This window comes from Eumetopias jubatus, unplaced genomic scaffold (genome assembly GCF_037043125.1).
Source record: "Eumetopias jubatus isolate StellerSeaLion01/CBP00866 unplaced genomic scaffold, mEumJub1_p1.0 scaffold_5, whole genome shotgun sequence".
Lineage (NCBI taxonomy): Eukaryota > Metazoa > Chordata > Mammalia > Carnivora > Otariidae > Eumetopias > Eumetopias jubatus.
Genome location: NW_028274811.1, coordinates 48,682,799 through 48,697,446, shown reverse-complemented (window position 1 = coordinate 48,697,446; position 14,648 = coordinate 48,682,799).

The following is a 14,648-nucleotide window of genomic DNA, read 5'->3' as shown; positions in this document are numbered from 1 at the left end:
TTACTACCTGTTTATCTTCTTTGGTGAAATGTGTCTTCATGGGATTTTGGGGGTTGGGATTTTCTAATTGTATTGTTTATTTTTTTTACTGTTGAATTTTGAGAGTTCCTCATATATTCTAAATATGAGTCCTATGTCAGCTCTGTGGTTTGCAAATATTTTCTCTCTTTGACCAACAGCTCCCTCTTTTCTCCACACCCTGGTGCCTGGCAACCACGACTGCACTCTCTTTTCCTGAATTCAGTGACTTGCTATTATTTTTTTAGATTATAAATATAAATGATACCATACAGTATTTCTCTAGCTTATTTCCCTTAGTATAATACCTCCTGTGTTCGTATATATTGTTGCACGTGGAAAGTGAACCAAAAACCAAGTGATCATCTTTTAATTAACAGGGAATGAATGGTAGCTAAGTCAGAACAATAGACTAATGAATAGTGTAAAGATTCTTAGATGGAGTGCTTGTTTTTATAGATGCTACCTACCCTTACTATATTTTAATGTGAAGCAGGCGGATAGAAGCAAATGACACATCAAGAAAGCAAAGAGTAATTTATTTAATCCTTAACGTTGTTCTCACCTCTCAGTGAAGCTAGAAAAAGAAAGAATAATTGTCCGTCTGTCTGTCTACCTACTTACCTACCTAATTACCTACGTACTAAGGCAGGGTCTGGGAAGGAAGGAAAAGATAAGGATTGAAATCTAAGTAGATAAATGAAAATATATGGAATGTTTAATGGTGAGTGGGACATTACTTAAGACAGGAACCAAGAAGAATTTAGATTTTTGAAAGTAGACAGAATAAAAGAGAGATTAAAAGTAAAGCGGTCAGGAAGTAAAGAGGAAATGAAAGGGATTTACCTTTCCTTTTATTCTGTCCCATGCAGGTGTGAGATGTATACGTACTGGGGACAATGAGAGCACATTGATCATTTGTACTACACAGAATTGAAACACCAATACAAATCACCTATTTGGGACTCAGGCTTTGTAAACTGGGAAGAACGAAGATCATAAATGTTCACTGAAACATGGGTAGATAGGAGTGGAAGTTAAGCCCGATGATAAATTCCCAAATAAAGTATGTCATGTAACTATATAATTGTGTAGCATATGCTTTATTTGCACATACGGTTTATGATTAGTGGTGATAAATGCTTATATATTTTCTGAAGGCATCTGTGAGCCTCAGGTATGCAGCGGGAGGGCGAGAGCCCTGAAGGGCAGGAGCGGAGGGGTAGTTCCCAAGCCCTGCCCTCAGTCCCTGCTTTCCTGGCCGTGCTGCCCTGTGCTCTGAGGCTAAGTCCTCCTCTCCAGAGCCACAGGGGGTGGGCAAGTCCTAGGCCCTAAATAGGAGGTTTTTAAATATTGTTGTTTTCCTTCCCCCCCCCCCACCAGAATTTGTCTGGTGATATGAAGGGAAGCATTTTTACTTTTCCAGTGTAACATAAAAAAAATGTGCTCATTTAAATTTTAATACCTGATCTTACCTCTCACTAATATATAGTTTGTAGAATTATCCAAGCATATATTTTTCCATCAAGTTGATGGAAAAGAATTTGGGTTTGATCCAGATGCAGCACCAGGACACCAAATCGTAAGAGATACTGGCAAAATTCAAGGACAGTTATTAGGGAGAAAAAATGTTTATCTTCTTGCTATTAAAAAGTACATTGCAAAAGCGAGATTGATTTCTTTTGAAAATATTTTAAATAAATACATTGTTTTATGTTAACACATACATTCATGCACATGCCCACATCCACGCATACAGTTTTCTTTTGAATGTTTCAGACCCTTGGTGGCTTAAATAAATGTTTTCATTGTATTTTTATAATTCATGAATTCAATTTATTTTATCTGTTATATGAAGGTCTGATTTCATTGTTGCTCTTTTTCATGGTATCACATTTTAAGGTATAGAACATCCAAAATTTATGCTTATTACTATGGTTCCATAAATGCTTGGCAAACATAGCCAGAGGTGGCTAAAGAACTACAAAATAAAACCCAATAGTGGACTTCTAAACTTTACATTTAGTGGTAAGTTAAAAAAACATTTAATGTTCATATTTTTTAATATATTTTCATTGTTATTGTCATTTTTAATTATATATAATAAAACTCGGGTCAGTTAATCTGTGAGGACTATTAGGTTTAGCCCATTGGATTCTGGAATATGCAAGTTGAGAGCTGTGTTAGGGAGGCAGGAAGCTGGTTAAAAGTGCAGGGTGTGGAGTCCCAAGGCCGAGAACCATGTAGTAGGTCTCAGATGATGTTCAGTCTAAACAGATCTCCCAACCATTCTCCTTGTGTAACCATGTTTAAGGATTGTTGGTAGCCTGTTCCTAAAGCTGGTAGGTAGTAGAGCCAAGAACACAGGGTCAACGTTACCATGTTTAAATCGAGAGAGGAGGGCAGAAATTTAAAACGTTAGTTGACGCATATGGAAATGTATGTCTTCTTTGTATGAAATTGCATGTTAGTGCCTACTCTAAAAAAAGAAAAAAAATATATGTTTTTATTCATATTCTGGATTAGAGAATTGAAATATGTTTTAATATTTCCAGGGAAGGATGGTTATATTATTCTTAAAAGTTGTCCTTGAATGTCACACACACAAACTAAAAAGTGCTCCCTACAATAGTCATGAATCACTTTGAATCTGGAAAAATTTTGCACGGAAGAAAACAGCACCTTTAAGGCCACTGAATAAGTATAATCACGAACTACAACAAAATCACCATCACTAACAAGTGATACTAGAGTTTTATTTTATTAGAAGTTTGGTTTTTGAATTTTTTTTGGTGAATTCTGGACACTGGATAAATGATATTTGGCACTCTCATTTTTTCTGTTTGAGGAAATAGAATAAAAGATGAACGAAGACTGAGCTCTGTTTGCCAAGCCATAAGGCCATGCCTGAAGGAAATACTAATGATAAGGGCATAAACAAAAATTTAAAGATAAAATACGTAGTAAGTTCTAAGAATATATATATATATATATATATATATAGAGAGAGAGAGAGAGAGAGAGAGAGAGAGTGCACAAGCAGGGGGAGGGGCAGAGGGAGAAGCAGGCTCCCCACTAAGCCAAAGACAGATGCTTCACTGACTGAGCCACCCAGACATCCCACGCACTTGAAGAATAATCGGATAGACCATTGGCAGTAATTGCAGTACCCGGCAGAGAAGGACAAACTTGCCATATTTCTCAGGAAATAAGAGAACACTTGCTCCAGCTTAGAACTGCCAGAAAACAAGGCTTAAGAATTTTTCTCATTATTGGGACGCCTGGGTGGCCCCCTGGGTTAAGCGTCTGCCTTCGGCTCAGGTCATGATCCAAGGGTCCTGGGATCGAGCCCTGCATCGGGCTCCCTGTTCCGCGGGAAGCCTGCTTCTCCCCTGCCTCTGCCTGTCACTCCCCCTGCTTGTGCTCTCTCTCTCTGACAAATAAATAAAGAAAAAAAAATAATTTTTCTCACTATTAATGATAATGTGTGTAAATGTACTGATTCTGATTTAAATACTCTACAACTCTTGTGTTTTGTTGTCAAGGCCCAAATAGATCTGATAAAATTTTAGCATTGTTAAGCATATTATATGATTTTGATGATTTTGTATTATTCTAGAATTAATTTTAATTCTAGGTATATTGCTCTAAAAGTCCTTTGCATTTGATTCTTAACAGGTCATGTAACTTTTGACTCTTCAGAGTATTATGCAGAAAATAATACACGTGCATTTGTAAACACGTTGTTTGCGATTTAAGCATATGCCCTGCATCATGTTTCCAGATTAAATGAGTTCCGTGCTCACCTTTTCACAGTACTTACTGATACCTGACCTTTCTTCCTTTTGGTCTTTCTTTGCTTATTTTTTCTGTCTGAATGTAATACATATGTCCTTTTCCTTCCATTGCTGCTTTAAGACCACTCTAATTTCACTCTCTTTTGTGAATCTGACTTGATTCAGAATAGGAAAAAACAGATAAATGTATATAACTGTGATCATTAATATTTATTTTTTCTAGAAATTTTGATAGCTGAAGTTGTAAGATATAGCGATAGGATTGGATATTAAATACTACATTTTTAGAAGACCTGAGTTTTTTGTCTTTTTAAAAAAGATTTATTTACTTATTGAGAGAGAGAGAGAGTGACAGAGAGCAGAGGGAGGGGCAGAGAGAGAGGAAGAGGGAGGGAAGCTGACTCCTCGCTGAGTAGGGAGCCTGACACGGGGCTCGATCCCAGGACCTGAGATCATGACCTGAGCTGAAATCAAGAGTCGGATGCTTAACTGACTGAGGCACCCAAGCGCTCCATGAGTGTTATGAACTCTGAACATCTGAACATTTCATCTTAATGGAATAGACAATGTATATTTTTTTATGCGGTTTACTTGTTGCTATCTTTTCAGTTAAGACATTTTCTCTTCTCACCAGAAAGAAAGGAGGGAATATTGCAGAATTCATCAATGAACTATGTCAAAAAATTCACCTTGCAATAGTTTAAAATGAGATTGGGCCAAATTTATAAAGGGTTTATAATTCATTAATTGATAAAATCATTTTCCTACACATATCTCTGATAGTTTTAAGTTTATAATTTATGAAAGTAAAACATAGCTCCTGCTTTTTCTCAGCTATAAGCTGTACTTATGTACAAAATTACAGCAAAGAGACATTTTTTGCCTGGGGAGGTCATGTGTGTGTCTTCCTAGTTTGTCAAAGGAAAAAGACACACATGATTACTGTCTGGATTAGGAGTAGTCACTAGCAGTAACCATGAACTCTGTACAGTAACATCATTCACCTAAGTGGAGCTGTCTCTGGTAGAGGTGGGGCAACTTTCACTTCATTCCTCCTACTTTTAGCCCTCAAAAACTGAAATGCATGTGGTGATATTCATAGATACTGATGATGTCGGATCAATCCATGATAATAGAAAGCAAAGAGGAGTGGAAAACTTGGCAGCGATAGTTTTGGTTTTCACATGAATCATCAGATACCAGGTAGATTTCTGAACTCTGTTTTTAAATAAGAAGGAATATATAGACTCCTAGATAATAAGACTTTGTTCTGAAATCCTCAGGATATGTGATTGGCATTTAAGTGGAGTTCGGATCATGGACAAACTTGAACATCATTTACAGAATGATTAAGTGGGCATTTATTCATTAAATAAGTAGTGATTGAGCATGTTCAGTTTTTGTTTGTCGAGTGAACAGGTGAATAACAAGACCTTATATCTAGGTGTTATTGTTGAGTTTTGCTGTGTGAATATGTACTACTTTATATGAAAGCTTTAGGAGTAGAGGGAAATGCAATCCAGGAGCTTAAAACCAAAGGGAGCTAATTCACAGAGAAAAAGTCGAACAAGAACATCGGAAAGGATAAAGACGAAAGGTAGCATGTAATGAAAAATGGAATATTAGCTGGCTACCCTCTAGCTTAGCATTTTTCTTTAATGATTGTTATGAACTCTGAACATCTACCTTCTTTGTTACGGATCACATCATTTTACTTGGGAAACATGGCAAATGTCAAATGGCTTTTCAGATTGTGTTAATAAAATTAAGTTTTTACGGTTAAAGTTACGTGCTTAGAAAAGTAGCAGGTAGGATGCTTTAAAAAGTATTAATTTAAATGCATATTAATTTAGGCAGGGCTGATTAAGAACACAGAAGTTTCTTTGGAAACCCTTTATAATGAAAATATATAGTATAAAAATACGAGAGTTTAAAAAAGAGAACATTTTAAGCCAGCTTCTTAAGCCATTTATATATTGACATGTTGATTATAAATTTTCAGTCTTTAAAACAGAACTCAACTAGCTGTGAGGGCTCTTAGGGTTTCCCCCAATTATCTTGAATTGATGAGGTTTATGGTAATTTATCATTTTTATAGCCGTAGAATTTGCCACTCTACTTACCTCAAGGTTTTTGTGTTTCACTTTTTTCCCCCTAGCAACCTACTTACCATTTTCTATCACACCCTCATTTCAGCATCTAACTTGGTTTTATTTTACTGACAAATAACTTCCATAGGGGGCAGGCTTCCAAATGGGAGCAGGGGTGTGCTGATGAAAACATTTAGTTTTGGTTGTTGTTCTTTAATTAGATAGTCAGGTTTTGCATTGAAGTGAAAAAGATCTTTATTAAGTCATTCAGATGTACTGAAAAAGATTTAATGACCAAAAGGTACAAGGCGGTACAAATAGAAAGTGATCAAGATGATTAGTTCTCACATTTTACCACCTAGTAGATTTAACCTAGGGAAATTTTGAGAATCCCTATTGCTATACCAATTAAATCAGAACGTTTAGGAATAGGACCTAGGTATGAGTATTTTTTTTTTTAAGATTTTATTTATTTATTTGAGAGAGAGAATAAACCAGGGGAGGGGCAGAGAAGTAGGCTCCCTACTGAGCAGGGAGCCCAATGTGGGGACTCGATCCCAGGACCTTGGGATCATAACCTGATCCAAAGGCAGACACTTAACCTACTGAGCCACTCAGGCGCCCTGGGTATGAGTATTTTTAAACAGCCCCCAAGTGATTCTACTCTGCAGCTGAGTTTGAAAACCAGTGACCTGTATCTGGGGTTGCAAAGGGTTCTTGGGTTTGTTTTGTTTTTTAACATGTGACAGATGGTATATGTGGCCCAAAAGCCTAAAATATTTACTATATAATCGTTGAGAGAAAAAGTTATTTGGCCCATGATACAGATTATCGTGTTTTCTCAAACAAATGCATAGGATCACATGAGAACTTGTTAGAAATGCAGGATTTCAGGCCCTGTCTCAAACCTGCATATTAACAGGATCCCTAGGTGATTCACATGGACAGTAAAGTGGGAAGAGCACCAATACACATCGTGTTGATATTAAATATTAAGCTCCCTGATAATTTCCTTTACTGAGACAGGTAATCAAGATCGATTACAGTTGAGACAGCTTCTGATTTTATACTCCTTTTACCAAGGATTATCTTCATACTTGTTAACCTCCGCACAGTGATTTCCTAGAGTGATAGATTCAGGCTGTTCCACTGAGAATCTTAGTCCTCTTGCCTTGAATCTGGACTGGCCTTAGTGACTTTCTTGATCAATGGAAAGCCCCAGAAATATCATCCCTGGACTTCTGGTGATCAGCTGGTGATGAGCAGCTGTGCGGTTTCTGCCTGGCTTTCGCGAAAGTGCCCTGTGGGAGTTCTGAGCTACTGTGTAAGGTGTCTGACCGCTCTGAGCCTGCCAGGCTAGAGAGCCAAGTGTAGGGGCTCCATTTGACCATTTTATCTGAGCCCACCTTTTGGTCATCCCCCCCTAAGACTCCAGCCATGAGCAGAGCTGTTTTGGACCCTCCAGAACAGTTTCCTGCCAGCAGAATGTCACCAGCTGACCTCTGTTGATGCCACGTGCAACAGAAGAATCATGCGGCTGAGCCCTGTCTGAATCCCTGATCCACAAAATTGTGACAAATAATAAAATGATTGTTTTCTTAAGCCATTACATTTGGGATAGTTTGTTACCCAGCAGTAGATAACCAGACCACCTATGTAGGATGTTTAAACACTTTTACAATTCCGGAGAAGAATTATTACAAGTTATGCAATAAACTTTTGAGTTTGTCCTCATTTTAAGATTGGTCATTTTATATAAATAGCCCAGAGATAAAATTTAGTGGAAGGGTAGTTAGTTGAGCATACTCTTTGTGATGGCTTTGTGGTAGGTCACTTTGGCTAGACTAAACTACATTACCCAGAATTTTCTTTCCAGTATGTTTCTGGATAAAGAATAAGAGTTATTCTTTCATAGGAGTTGGAAGACGGAAGGGAAATAGCAGCTGTTTGTGACATATACACACTTACTCCTCATTATTCAGTAAAACATTAAATGTTTCTGTAAAGAGATTTAGCAGATATAAAGTCCCTAATGAGTCACTAGGGAAATTACAGGGGTGGGCCTGACTCAATCAGTTGAAAGGTCTTAAAAGAGGGTGTAGACCTTCCCTGGACAAAGAAATAAAAGCTACGTGTAGACAACAGCTTCGACCGGTGTCTTTGCAATTCCAGCCTTCTTGTGATCTTCCGTTTATGGCTGCCTGCACTATGGACTAGATTTGCTTGACTGGATCCCGAAAGTGTAGAGGCCATTTCAGTTCCTTGCTATGCATATGTGTATAGATCACACCCACACCCACACACCCACCCACACACACACACGTCTGTATTAGATGTGTAGACACATATGTAGCTGCGTCTGCAGGAACGGGGAGATTCCTCCTGCTGGTTTTGCCTGTCGGGTTGGTGCTGACACAGACTTTGGTACCAGCAGTGCTTCCAGGAGAACAGAGCTTAAGGATGAGTCCTAGGAATAGGTTCTGATTTTCTGGAATTGTTTCTTGAATCTGGTCATAGTTAAAGGCACCAGTGGGCCTCTTTCCAGGGGCGAAAAAGGACATTGATTGTTCATGATGTGGCTCAAGAGCTGCTCAAAGTCTCACTTTTGGATGACGGTCACTAAGTACCAATGGAAGGTGGGGCCCAGGGTGCCTACATATGAGCTACTTGAGAACATTTCTGTCAAAATAAGGTGTATGATGGATGCCCAGGAGGAAGTGGGCAATGAAAAATATGAGCTGAAAACGTCTGTCTCTACCCTCAAAGAAATGCTTTTCTGCGGTTGTACCGCTGTATTCGGTGCAGCCACAGCTGTAGGGTTTCTGAGAACTAAAGTCAGAATGTCCTCCTGGACGCGGCTCTTTTACAATGCAATCTCTTTTCAATTTAGGTTTCTGACTGTGAAGGAATAGCTTCCTAAAACTAAAGTGAGAATTTATCGGCAGATTCTGACAAAGCTGAGGATCTAAACCTCCCAAATAAAACTGAATCATCTTTGCCAGTAGAAGTAGCCCTGTTGCCTCTACCTGGAGAAGTGTAGTGGCTCATTTTGTGTGTCAGCTTGACTGGGCTGTGGGCTTCTTGGATATCGATCAAACATTATTCTAGGTATTTCTGTGAGGGTGTTATTGGGTGAGATTAAGATTTAAATTAGTAGAATGAGTAAAGCAGATTGCCCTTCCTGATGCAGGTGGGTCTCATCCAGTCTAGTGAAGGCCTGATGAGATCAAAAGTCTGACTTTAGTCTGAGAGACTTCTCCTGCCTGAGAGCCTTCGAACTGGAACATCACCTCTTCATGTTTCCACAGCAGCCTGCTGGCCTTCAGACTTGACCTGGACATTGGCTCTTCCTGCTGCTACAGCAGCTTCTGGACTTGGGACTCAAGCTGGGACAATGGCTGTGCAGATTTAGGACTTGCCAGCCTCTGTAATCATGTAAGCCAATTCCTTATAAAAGCTATTTATATTTATCCCATTGGTCTGTTTCTCAGGAGAACTCCAAGTAATACAGGAAGGTAGCCCCTTTTTTTTACCTGAAGAACCTGGAATGGTCTTAACGGATAGTTACCTACAAGGTACTCCTGACCGTCCCCAGGACCTACAACCCAACACCTCTTTTTGTGTCTAGATCTACAACTAGATTCAAATCACAGCAACTCTCAAAAGATGAGGTGCTAGTTGTGGCTCAGGAAGAGGTGTGAAACACACCAAAAAGAACTGAATGATTTGAGAAACTTATATAGACAAAAAGCCAGAGGGTGTATGTGAGAAAGGATATTATAGGTGTGTTATCAAGGTGGAAGGGATATAAAGTTAGACCATGCTCACTTTGTTGACATAGGCTCACTCATCAGGGATTCTGGGCTCAGTGTTTGAGCTGAAGGAGTTTAGGAAGGGCTCTAAGTGGTTGGTCAGTTGGTCAGTTGGCTTGACCCGAAGTGTGACCTATATTAAATGAAGTCAGAATGCCTTATTATATTGTAGAGGAAGGTATCCAAAGGCTAAGGAGATTGTAATGTTACAGTATATATATTCTGTAAGACTTGCTTTCCAACCATGGAAGGACATACCTTTCACACCGGCTGTGAAAAAAAAAAAATTGTGGGGGAGCCTCAGCCTCTTTGAAAAACTCTGTGGTCTCTCTTCTAGGGTAGGTCAGAAATTAGAGAGGAAACCACTTCCACGGGACTAGGATCACTAAACACAGTGGTGGTAATGGGATTCTGGGATGTCAGGGCCCACTGGTGGCACTTAATTGCCAAAGGTGGAGTCGGCATGGTTAACATAATGAACAGTGGAGTCAAAATGGTAATCAGGTTAGTCTGACTTAAAAGAGCTTTAGGGGGTTGGCCAGTTATCATGATGTTATCATGATGTTTCCAGGACAGAAATATCTGGAACAGAACAAAGAACAGAAATGTCTATTAAATTCTTACTTGGTCTGTATAAGCAGAGGAGTTCTAAGTCACTGAACAGAGGTTTGACTTAAATTACCAAAACACAGAGTCAGTGCCTTCTATAAATCCCAGGTTTGAGCTGGTTACAGACCCAGGCCCCCCACACCCGCTCCACTGCCAAAAATAAATATAGTGTGAGTCTGTCCCCCAGTCTTCCCCTAAAGGGACCCATAGCCCTTTACCAGGTTGACTGTACACACTGGAGAAAGAGAATTCTGGGGAATGTAATTTAGCCTAGCCACATTGACACCCCTCAAAGCCATCACAGCTTACCCCTTGTCACCTTGGTAAACTATCTCCTTAAACCACACTGCCTGCCGTAATAAAGCTGTTTCATATACTACTGCGAACACGCTAGCTCTTTCCGGAACAGGGTACAAGGTCCTTGGGTGATGTTCCCCTACTCGTTTGTAATTTAAATACTGAGAGTAGTTACTGTCAGTATGTCTTGTGATATAAAGTTAGGTATTATGAACGTATGCTAGATGAATATATATAAGATAAGGCAAAGATAAAAATATTTGGTGATATTTATATAAACAATCGCATACCACAGCCGATGAATCAGTATAGACTTTTACCTTCTTACAGGAAAAATGAATAGCCTAGTGCACTGCTTGAACTTCGGCACACTGGGAGGATTTCCCCTTACCATTGTCTTTCGGGGAGGACCAGAGTAAGGCTATGGAGTTTTTTTTTTTTTTTTTTATGTTCATCACCATACATTACATCATTAGCTTTTGATGTAGTGTTCCATGATTCATTGTTTGCATATAACACCCAGTGCTCCATGCAGTACGTGCCCTCTTTAATACCTGTCACCAGGCTAACCCATCCCCCCCACCCCCTCCCCTCTAAAGCCCTCAGTTTGTTTCTCAGAGTCCATAGTCTCTCATGGTTCATCTCCCCCTCCGATTCCCCCCCTTCATCCTTCCCCTCCTGCTATCGTCTTTTTTTTTTTTTTATTAACATATAATGTATTATTTGTTTCAGAGGTACAGGTCTGTGATTCAACAGTCTTACACAACTCACAGCGCTCACCATAGCACATACCCTCCCCAATGTCTATCACCCAGCTACCCCATGCCTCCCACCCCCCACCACTCCAGCAACCCTCAGTTTGTTTCCTAAGAATTCCTCATATCAGTGAGATCATATGATACATGTCTTTCTCTGATTGACTTATTTCACTCAGCATAACACCCTCTAGTTCCATTCTGTAGAGTTTTAAGCTGTCCACCTTTGGACGGTACCTGCAAATCACACAGACCCCTTTGTCCAACAGGCCTGAGTCTTTTCCTCAGTCAGCTGGGCTTAGACAGGAAGACATAGTTATGAGCTGAGAGGGTGAAGATAATGTAGCAGGAATAGCGACTGTGGACACTTGGGCTACTTCCTCATGCAAGTGACTCGGGCCCTCAGGGTTTCCTCAAGCCTGATTTTATATACACCACTTTCATTTGATGATGAACTGCTGCTGTGCACACCTAACATTATGGCTTGGTAATGGATCAGACACCCAGTTGGTAAAGGGTAGTTCAGATATTATGGCAACTTCGTGGCCCACGGTCACATGTTCAGTCTCTAATAAGGCCCAAAAGCTGTCTCTCAAAAGGAGAATAGTTATCCCCAGAGGATGGAGGGGCTTCGGTCCAAAATGGTAAGGGTCTGTTCTGTGATCTACCTATGGAAGCTTGCCAGAAGCTTCAAACAGCAGTCCCATCTACCTCTGACCGTTCAAACGCCTTTGGAGGTGCTAGCTAGATCATATGGCTCAAATGAAACAGCAGTTTGCATGGTAGTGTGGACCTGTTGAAGAACCTTCTCTTATTCTAGTACCACTCAGTACTGGAAGGGATATCTTGACATGCTACAAACACTGGACCCCTAAAAATTTCACTGAGGAAGGATGCCTCTGAACTGTTTTGTTACTGGTAAAGTCCCTCAATTAGGAATTGGACTTCTTAGACGTAGTGAAAAGAATACAGCCTCAAGAAGTAGGCATGTCTAGGTTTGACTTTTGGCTGTACCACTTTGGTAGCTAGGTGACTTTAGAAAAGTCACTTAACTACCTAACCTCTTTTAGCTCGAATTTTCTTGTCTATAAAATGGATGTAGTAACAGAAGTCTTCTAGGGTTGGTGTGAGAAATACGATACTATATACAAACATAATACTGTATATAAAACCCCTTGATAGTGTCTGGTACGCATTTATCATTGAACAGATGTTAGTTGCTCCTTCTGCTCTGCAGAATCACCCATACAAACGGTTGGGTAATGGGTGATTTTCAGTCTACAGCTGACTCTGCCATCAGTTAGACCTAGTTGGCTGTAGAGCTTTTTACTGTGTCAACTTGGCTAAGCTGCAACTATGTTGCCCAGAGTCCTTCTGTATGGTTCCATTGTAGTGGTGGTGTACTATGCCTCTTAAGCTAAACTCAGGATACTTCCCCCAGAATTCCTTTCCTATATGGTGTCAGGTATAGTTGGCCAAAAGAGAGATTTTCATGAGATTTGAAAAGCAGAAGCATGACCTGCCATTATACTCTGAAGGTCTTTGAGGTCTGAGGCAATGAGAGGCTGATGGAGAGCGGCCAGCAGGTTGCAGTTTGTGCTTGTCTTCTCCTGATCTGCATTCAGCTGGTCTTCACTGCTGGTTCTCTGACCAGGAGGCCCCCGCTCACCACCTGTCCTTCAGCCATGGGTTAGCAGAAATCACTGCATGGAGTCAGTGCTCTACGGAGCCCAGATCCTCTTTGTGGCCCCACTTTCAGGGCTGGATTGGCTGAGCTACCCCCCTTTCCTGAAACTTGCCTTTTCCAATGTTTCAGGAAGATTTTTCTCTGATTTTTCACATCTCCTTTTTTAGGCCTTTACTTTCCCAGCTCTTCCCACAATTGTGTAAGGTCTCATTCCTAAATAAGGCCCTTATTCCATAACGCAATGTACATCTTGAGTTTTCTTCCCTGACTGGAAGCCTCTGCTGTCTAGTACAGCAGCCGGCCGTTAGGCACACATGCCTACTGAGCACTTGACATGCAGCTAGTCTGAATTGAGACATGCCGTGCAGAATAAATACTGGATTTTGAAAACGTAATACAGAAAACACAGGAAGTATCTCATTATTCTAAAACTAATTTTATATTAATTCTATGTTAAAATGACATGTTGAATGTAATTAGGTTAAGCATGTTATGAAAATGGGTTTCTTTTCACTTTTACATGTGGCTGTTAGAATACTTAAAATTACATACGTAGGTCACATTATACATTTCTCTGAAAGCATGAATCTAAGTCTTTTTATTATATAGAGATGCTTTGTATGTGCTGGTGGCTACAAGGAGGGTTTTTCCTTTCTTTATCCACCACCTTATTACATCTGGGGTAGGCATTGCTGTTGAATGAAATAAACACCTTCCAGGTGTCTAGAGCTAGACAGAAGGATACTCATGCTCTGGTGGTGGTTAGGTAGAGTTGAAAAGTTGTGTGAGTGCTTTGTCTCTAATACATTATATAGGCTTATATGAAATTTTGTGGATTAATGTGGGAATCCAAATATTACTATAATTCTTTATGATGAAACATATTCTAATTCCCAAGAAAAATAAACTTAGAAGATTTAGTGAAAACAACTTGTTCTTAGTTGAAGACTGTTACTATATTAGGAAACCAAACACGTGGAATATGTTGTAAAATATTTAGTGCCTGTAAAATATAAGCTTTGGATTGACTTCAAAATATTTAAAAATTGCCCTTATTATTATATCAAGAATAGCCTATGTAAAGAAATAGGTTATAGTTGAAAAATAAGTAGTCTATAAATCCTTTATTGTTTTTACCATGTATGTATAAAATCTTTTTGAAATAAACCTAGCAAGAGCTGTTTAAGCTTAAGGATAATTTGGTATGATAGTCTCAGGTTTATGGCCAGAGACAGATCTCAGTGATGTACTCTGAGTGAATGTTAACGATTTATTGGCTAGATTATTAAGTTTATAGTACTATTATACAAAGTCGTAACTGTAAGGAAAAGGAGGCCCCATTTTCTCTGCCTTGGTATGGAATGGCCTGCTGCTTCTAAAAGGTACAAGTGCAAAAAATGATTCAGAGCACTATTTGAGGTACTCACTATGTTAGATGCTATAAGAAATAACACTGTAATTCAAATTTTGTAGGTAGGTACCATCAGTATCATTTTAAATGTTAAGAAAACAAATGCCAAACATGATATTTATTTTATCAAACATAAAACTTCCTGGATAACATCAAAAATAGGAAATCCTAT